Below are 8,955 nucleotides of genomic sequence, written 5' to 3' on the forward strand. Positions count from 1 at the left end.
TTCCTTCCTTCCTTCCTTCCTTCCTTCCTTCCTTCCCAGGGTCTCACTTTGTTTCCTTGACTGGAGTGCATTCTCTCTCTTTTCTTTCTCTCTGTCTCTTTCTCTCTCTCTCTTTCCTTCTTTCTTTTCTGTTCCCTTCCTTCCTTCTTTCCTTCTTTCTTTCTTTTCTTTTCTTTTCTTTTCTTTCTTTCTTTCTTTCTTTCTTTCTTTCTCTCTCTCTTTCTTTCTTTCTTTCTTTTCTTTCTTTCACAGGGTCTCACTTTGTTGCCTTGGCTGGAGTGCATTCTCTCTCTTTTCTTTCTCTGTCTCTCTTTCCTTCTTTCTTTTCTCTTCTCTTCCTTCCTTCTTTCCTTCCCTTCCTTCCCTTCCTTCCCTTCCTTCCTTCCCTCCTTCCTTCCCTCCTTTCTTCCTTTCTTCTTCCTTTCTTCCTTTCTTCCTTTCTTTCTTTCTTCTTTCTTTCTTTCTTTCTTTCCTCACCCTGTTGCTTTGACTGGAGTGGAGCGGCACAATCATAGCTCACTGCAGCTTCAGACTCCAGGACTCAAGTAACCCTCCTGTCTCAGTCTTCTGAGTAGCTGCAAGTACAGATGTGTGCCACCATGCCTGGTCATATTTCATCATTTCTAATACATGTTGTTTCACTTTTTAAAATTTTATCCTTTAAAATATTTTAACATGCATCTTACATCAATGGCATCTTTAGGCAGGTGGCATTTGTGACATGGCTGGCATTAATCATACTTGGTTGTTATACCTGGTGTCATGAGTAGACAACTGCCACCACTTGTGTTTCAATCAACAAACTATTTAGGATCACTTCAAAATGAAGTAAGAGTTCAAGCTCTTGCCTGAATACTGCCTTCAGCTGGCATTTTCAATGAGCTTATGAAAACACCAATATCAATATATGTAGAAAGTGTGCCAGGAGTTTAGAAGAAAATGCCGAAGACAAAAGTAATGTACTAACATTTAAGATATGCTTCATCACCAACACCCTTCACATAATAGAGCAGGGGGGCTCAAACTCAAGCATGTATCAGAATCAACTGCAGAGTTTGTTAAACACAGATTGCTGGACTCCAATCCAGAGTTTCTGTTTCAGTAAAGATCTGGTGTTGGGTCCAACAATGTGTGTTTCTAACAGGAGAGTCCAGATGATGCTGATGTCGCTTGTCCAAGCATTATATTTGCAGAAGCAGTGTCCTAGAGAATGATTTAAAATGAAAATGTTTCTCCATCTGCTAGCTGTTAGGGCAGCACGAAGACAGCTTGACACTGAGTCAGCTTCCAGAGTCAGCTCTCTGGAACTCTCAAGCAAAATTTCCCATTTCCTGGACCATAAAGTTATCTCTCCAGCATACTCTGTGGACTTTCCTCTTTTTCTCCCCAAGCCTGTGGCCATTTCTTCACATCTCTCCTAGCAGATGCATTGGCCCTGCAAACATCTTTCAAATCCTGAGCCATATTTGCCCATTTCTGTTTTTCTTCTCACAGTGGTTAGTCACAATTCTTGATGTGAATGGGTTGCAGAGGAGGGGGCATCTGGAAGGGTGGGTGAATCCACCTTTGGGATTCATTTAAGAGAGTTCAGTGAGCTGAAGAGAAGATTTAATGCAAAAACCTAAAACAGAAAACAATTTTTTTTTTCATTTCTCTACTGCTGCACATCCTTCCCTAGTTAATGTTAATTTTTATCTTGGGTTTTCCTCCCCTAGAATTGAGGAACTGGAACTCTGTCTAAATCTATATCTTCTAAATAGATAGTTTTAATTCCCACATGCTCCAAAAGAAGCAATGAATACTCCTCCAACATGTAACAAGTATGAATTTTACTTTAATGAATCAGATGTTTGCAAACAAGGATTTTGCTTTATTTTGCACCTGATATACTTCCCACGACTTTTGATCTCATCGTCTGAGCCCTCCATCTGCTTGGAGCAAGTTAGTCATGCTATCCCATTTCAGCCAATAATTTGGAATATTCAATCCAAAAATATTCCAGCTGAAACTAGGCATTAAGATTGTAGGTGTCATTAAGTGCAAAGCTTCCTCCAGGGTGCGTGGTGTCCTTGTATGTCTGTACACAGCTACAGGAAGGAGCTTTCAGAAAAGGGGCAAAGCCAAAGCCCAGCACTGTCCTAGGGCTCTGGTGATGCCTAACTGCAAAGCCTTGATGGTTGCCTCTATTACTGTAGATAGAACTAATTGCTGACTCTGTCATGAGGCATGTTGGATACTCTTAGGACCATCACTTGGGTTCTCCTCAGTAACTACTTGGACATGGTAATCCTGATAAGACATGATTGGGGTTTCTTCACCTCCCCAACTCTCCCCTCCTGCCAACCATGAGCTTTCTATCCATCATAGCTCTGTTAATCAGATCTTCCTTCTTGGGTAGGTTTTTGTTTGACAACAAAGTCATGCTCTCTAGGAGAAGGTAACACCTGCCCCTCCACTGCTTGTGGCCATAGGAATCTTGGAAATTCCTACCTTGCACACATGAGGCAGTCTTTGTTTTCTTCCACCTCAATCTGTTACTGCCCACTTTCTGGTGCCCTTCCCTGTTGCTCTCCTGTTCTACCTGGATCTGGGGTTCTGCTAAACAGCAAACACCAGGAGAGAAGCAAATTGTGTATTTAAAATTACCCCTAAGCTTGGGAGAAAATCCACCCACTGTCTCCATTATTGAGATTACCCAGGAAGCCGTGCACTTTATTCTTCCTTTCCTTATGTTTCCAACTCTCATTCCTCCAACTTCTCAAACGTATATAGCCATGGAGTGGGGTGGGGGAATCGTGGGAGGCGGGTGTTGGATTGGGAGAATTAGAGTCATTTATTTCACTTGTTCACTCTGCCTCGGGGCTTTGGGTAGGGTGTCTGGCTACCAGGAAAAGATGCTTTATTGAACTTAAGAAGTGAAATAATATAAAAATACTTGTTTTCCTCTGTACTTTCTCTTTACCTGTGAGTGGAAGGGGCCAGCAGGTAGTCTGAAGACTCAAGAAGGGGCATTATTCATTGATACTTCATATTATTTTGTTACCTACTTCATTCTCTGGTGAGCACAAATTTGTGGGAACACACTTTTCAACTGGGGTTCAACCAAATTTACAACATAAATGTTTGAAGCCCTGCCTCTGAGCCAAAGCAAGTTAATTAAGATAATTAATTACACCAACAGTCATTGAGCACTCCAAATATATATATATTACATATAAAATATATATTTTATATATATATGGTACTGACTAGATAATAATACATGGGTGATCATGGTAGGAGTACTGGAGTTGGGCAGAGGGTCAAGAAATATTTCTTAGAGGAGGCTGGGTATCAAAATATGAAGACCAGCTGGCCAGCATGTCAAGAGGCCACATGGAATGACACCTTTATATGACCCAAAATAATAAATATCCTACTTCAATCACTGTAGTTAATAAACTTCATGGTGCCTACTTGTGTCTATGCTTGTCTCTGCTTAAAACACAAGCACCTTGAGGGTGAAGTCCGTGCTTTGCTCTTTGCCAAAATCTCACACCTTACCTGGCACACATCAGATGCATTATGAGAATCAGTAATTTGTTGGAGCATTATTATTATTAATAGAATGCTGAGTAACATTCCAAAAATTATTAAACCCTGAGAATTATTTGACAGAAACAAAATATAATCATTCTTTAACTACTGGTGTAAAAATTGCACTCTTGTATCAACCACTCACAGTTGAAATTAAAATGGAATCTCTCCCATAACAATATTAGAAGAAGAAAATTAATGGCTTTGCATTAATGAGCTTCCTGGTTTATTACTTAATAAATTACTGTTAGTTACAAGAAATATTTTAGAAGACTGTAACTGTTACATACACTATATTCCATGCATATTGATGTCATGTGAAATTATTTTGACTTCCTCTTACAAAAGACAAATGAAAAATCATTTAAACAATTACAAGAATGCAAAATGCTAGCTCTGGTAACCTGATGTTTTTATGATTATGTCATATATATCACAAATAAATCATAGCCATTGTATTGTTGCGTCTTGTTAAATTGAAGGAAGATTTAATTTAAGGCCAATGTTGATAACATTGTAGATAAATGAACCATGTTCTTTGCATGGATGGTTTTATAGCAGAGACTCAGTGGTGAGGAAGTTAAAACTCTGTCAGAATCACCATTATAAATTTTCAAAGCATCTTGTTCTCTGATTGAAATTTAGCAGCAAATCCTAAGACTAGAACTGTCTTACTAATTAAAAGAAATTATTTTACCCTGGTTAAAAGATGCAAAGTTACAAGGAAGTTAATGCATCTATATTGCCTAGCATTATTAAAAGATAATGTCTACTCATACAAAATAGTAAATCAGGACAGAAAACACCACGTACTACAAAAACGAATAAGAAATTATGAAATCAACCCCAAGCAAAACCAGCAATTTGGCATCTCTGGACCTCTCTTACTTGTCATTGAAAAGTGGAGTTTGGATCGGAAGATATCTAAAATCTTTCTATCTATTATCTACCTATGATCTATCACTTACATTGTATTATCAGTCACATCCATCATTTTTAGTGTTAACAGGCCAAACACAGAACTAAAATGAACATTCCTTATTCTATCTCCCCACCAACATGCTACAATTTCTTAGGCTCTGTTGCAGACCACAGGAATTTATTCCCTTCTTCAAGATTGCCAGGAAGACCATCCCAGTTCAGTTCACATACTGTGTAAGAATTCTCATACAAGCACATCTTTAAAAGTCATTTAAATTGGCAAAATATATAACTTTGTACTTAGCAACATTAGACTTATAATAGACACATTGTAAATAACAATTAATGTCTATAGCATGCAAGAATATTATACTTGGTATAACTTAGATCCTGAAAGATTAATTTGCATAATAGACTATGACCACATAAAAATAAAAACCTGGCAATTATGCCTAGCCCAAAGTACTTTATCATAAAAGCAGACACGTTCACATGGGAACTAATTTTCTATTTGGCTTCTTTCTGTAAATCAATATCCAAAGAAGCCTAAAGTTTCTTAAGCTAAAACCAGAATGAATTGCTTCAGGGAATGAGATTCCACACCTGGCCAATATTCACTGGCTACAAGACAGGAAAATCTTTGTTGTTTATTACAGCATCCAAATACCATATTAAGTGCTTAATTGTGAGTAGTGTTATGTTAAATACTAATATGACAGGACTTGGACTTTAAAAAAGAACTTGAATAATATGACCAGGGCATGCCTTCAGCACACACAAGGCATAATTGCACTTCATAAATAGAGAGTGAATTTTTCCAGTTTGACTGAGTAGATAGGAAATTATAAATCTCTCTCAGACTGTTATAGTTTAAGCCAATTTTCTTTGATTATGTCAACTGTAGGGCAAGAGAACTGCTTATTGCCAGTCTCTGACGGCCCTTTTTCTATCGAATGACTATAAAATATTTCCTAAGTTTTATGTTTTGCCAGCAGAAAATAAAACCTTGTTTTTTAAATACTTCTTTCTGGTGTGATATCCAAGTAAACCACGTTTGCTGCTCTTCTTTGAACCCTCTCTGTATTCTCTATAACCCTCATTCATTTGGTAAGTGTATGCCAAGAATGTTTTGATTTCCCCCCCAAGAGAATGGCTTATATTCTTTTCTGTGCTTTTTGTTTTGTTTGTTTTTGATACATTCAGTGTTGTGCTTGCGTTTTACACTGCAGACAGGTCTTCGTTGCAGACTTGAAGCAAGCTCATCACCCATCATGTCCTATTTTCCTATCCAATCTATGTTTTGTCAAACCTTTGCCTATTTGAACTTGTGCAAAAGCTCTTTTCTTGGATGTTATATAGCAATTATCCTGTAGAAACCTCTTCTATTAATTCTTCAGTTTACAAGATCACTTTAGCTCTACATTTGTCTCCTGAGATGCTGAGCATGCTTATTAAGGGAAGCATTCTTTGAAAAGTCAGTCACCTATGAGCATTCACTCAGGCCACTCCCTTATTTAACTTGGAAGAGACAGAGCACAGAAATGAGCGCTGTGTAATAGTATTTTCTTGATGCCCCTCCAAATTGACATTAACTTACTCATAGACATTTTATATGGTAGGATCTTACAACCGGTTGTATAGCCAGTGAATGATGGGTGTTGTCTCTATTTTGACATAAATACCCATGCCATGTGACACTAAATTAAAATCTTTGCTATTACGAAGATAGAGTCTCTGACTTCCCGTAAATCTCTCCAGGCTGCACAAGAGCAATTTTTTCCTAACTGAGAAAAGACGTTAGCTTTGTTAGAAGAGGGGATTGTCACTGAATTTCATGAGGTGGCAGGTCAGCTTCACCATTTCCCCTTTAGGCTTCCCCCTAAGGTATGGTGAGCTGCTCATCTTATTATGGCTCTTATCTCAAGACCATGATATTCACCAGGCTAGGTTTTGCTAGAAATGTTAGGGAAACGGGAGCATAGGAGAGCTAGGGTGACTCCATTTTAAAATCAGCTCCGTCTTAATATTAGGAAGGCACTCAGACCTCCTTCTCCCCTCCCTGCTGGTGCTCTCTGTGTTCTTGTGGGAACAGATCTAGTCAGGTCTGCTTCAAGAAAGCTCCACCTGGTATTTTGTTTCTTCTCTTTTTCTTCCCCAACCTTCACCTTCAATATTCAACCTTCAAAGATGTCATTTTCCTTTCTGAGCCTGCAGTCACACCTGAGCTTTCTGCATCTAAGACTTATATTAAAAGGGAAAATAGGGGGCTTCCCTTTGGTCTCAAATCAGTATTATATGCTCCAAATACTGTGTCAAAGACTCCCTGTGTTGGGACATCAGGTACTGGCTTAGTTGTTACTAAAACAGCATGGTGTTTCCTATTTTTCTATTTTTCCTTGTGTCTATAGTGTCCTAGGGGCTGTCCATGGAAAAGAGAGGCCAGGTAGGTCACAAACACTTCAGGATCCCTGATAGTAAAATCATGAAGGAAACAAACTTCACCTTAACGTTTAACATTGACACCGAAGTAGAGGCCGGTGGATGCTGTTGTTGGGAAAGAATTTATCAGACAGGCAGGTGGTGTAATGGGTTTTATCTGGTACCGTCCATTTCACTTCTCTGAATAATAAAAAAACATTTGTTTTACAGTAAACAGGCTTTTCCAAGTGCTTAAAGTGTCCAGCTGCTGAGTGAACAAGAATCTAGCTCTGGTTGAGTATGGAAATCTCTTTCATGGGAAAATGTTTTCGAGGTGGTGGTTTTTCCTAGGAAGAATTTTAGAGATTATTAATTTTTCTTTATTTCCCAAATGCTCATTTTCTATTCTGTGATGGAGGATCAGGAATCTCAGCATACACAGAAGGGCTTCATCAGATATAGGGCTGTGCATAAGTCTGGCTATGGAGCCCAGCAGAAAAAGAGAGAACAGTTGGTGTGGACACATGGAGGGGAAGGAGCATTGGTACTCATTTTCCCATTCCAAAGGCCTACCCTTGCCCACCATCCTGTCCTCTCTCTCCAGTTGATTTCACAGTGCATCACAATTCTGGTTCATTTCCTAATGTCCTAAATTATCCTTTTCTGTCTATCTCATTTTTCTCCACTAATTCTACTTCTAAGATTTGGCCCTGGCCTTCTTCTCACACTAGTACATTCTCTTTCCTGGAGACCTCAGGAACTACCATCCAGGGTAGATCCAGGTTTTGTAGGACATAAAACTTATCCAATTTGGAGCAGCTCCATGTACGTCCCCCAAGTGTCTTTGTTTTGAAAATTTTATAGACACCATTGACCATGGGAAATGTGGCCCTCAGCTTCAAACCTACCCATTTATACTCCATTTTCTGAGGGTGAGGCTGAGGCTGGCACTGTGAAAATCACGTTTCTGTATGGCCAGGTGGCTCCCTGTTAGGCTGCTAAAGCATGTCTTTAGGAATGCTAGAGGAAAACTAGATGCCTAGAGGAGGGCTCCTACCTGCTCACCTCTTGATCCTGATCCTATCATCCCAGCAGCACTTCATTCAAGAGTAACAGTTGATTCCAGCGTGTGGTTTTTCCTATAGTCTTAGAGAAGATGTCATCACATGATTTCAGAGCACCAGCCAGCTGTTCTCTACTGCAAAGATTTGAGTTCTAGCTTTCTGGAGCTCTCTTCTATCTTCTAAATTTTAATAATTCTAACTTTCCCTTTGTTTTTCAGCCCATAGTGAGGTAGAAGCTTCCTGAATTTAATTCTCCATACACTTTGGAGTCTCTTTTGCCTAAGTATTGAGGTATGATTTACATACAGTAAAATTCTCCTATATTAGTATACAATTATTTGAGTTTGGATAAATATATAAAATCATATAACAACCACCAAAATTAAAGATTTGAATAACCTCATTGGCACATATTATTTTTTAATGACCCCAATATATTCTTTACATCAACAACACCCCACCCTACCACCATCCTTAGCCTCTAGCAACCACTACTTTTTTTTTTCTTTTTGAGATGAAGTCTCGCTCTGTCACCCAGGCTGGAATGCAGTGGCTCAATCTTGGCTCACTGCAACCTCTGCTTCCCGGGGTTGAAGCAATTTTCCTACCTCAGCCTCCCAAGTAGCTAGGACTACAGGTGCATGCCACTATGCCCAGCTAACTTTTGTATTTTAGTAGCAATGGGGTTTCACCATGTTGCCAAGGCTGGTCATGAACCCCTGAGCTCAGGCAATCTGCCCACCTCAGCCTCCCAAACTGTTGGGATTATAGGCGTGACCCACCAAGCCTGGCCACTACTCTATTTTCTATAAAGCAAAGTTTTGTCACTTTGAGAATATCATAGAAAGGAAGCCATATAGTATGTAGTTTTTTTTGAGCCTGGCCTCACTAAATTAGCATAACGTATTTGAGATTCACCTACATAGTTGCATTTAGCAGTAGTCTACTGCTTTTTTATTGCTGAATAGTATTCCTT

The 8,955-nt window shown here is 39.1% G+C and overlaps 1 pseudogene; it reads right to left on the minus strand.

Annotated features, from left to right (window-relative positions):
* Nucleotides 1-1,464, minus strand: part of LOC105504659 — a 104,165-nt pseudogene extending 102,701 nt beyond the window's left edge.
* Nucleotides 1,465-8,955: the final 7,491 nt, after the last annotated feature.

The sequence above is a fragment of the Colobus angolensis genome, unplaced genomic scaffold (genome assembly GCF_000951035.1).
Source record: "Colobus angolensis palliatus isolate OR3802 unplaced genomic scaffold, Cang.pa_1.0 Scaffold94, whole genome shotgun sequence".
Lineage (NCBI taxonomy): Eukaryota > Metazoa > Chordata > Mammalia > Primates > Cercopithecidae > Colobus > Colobus angolensis.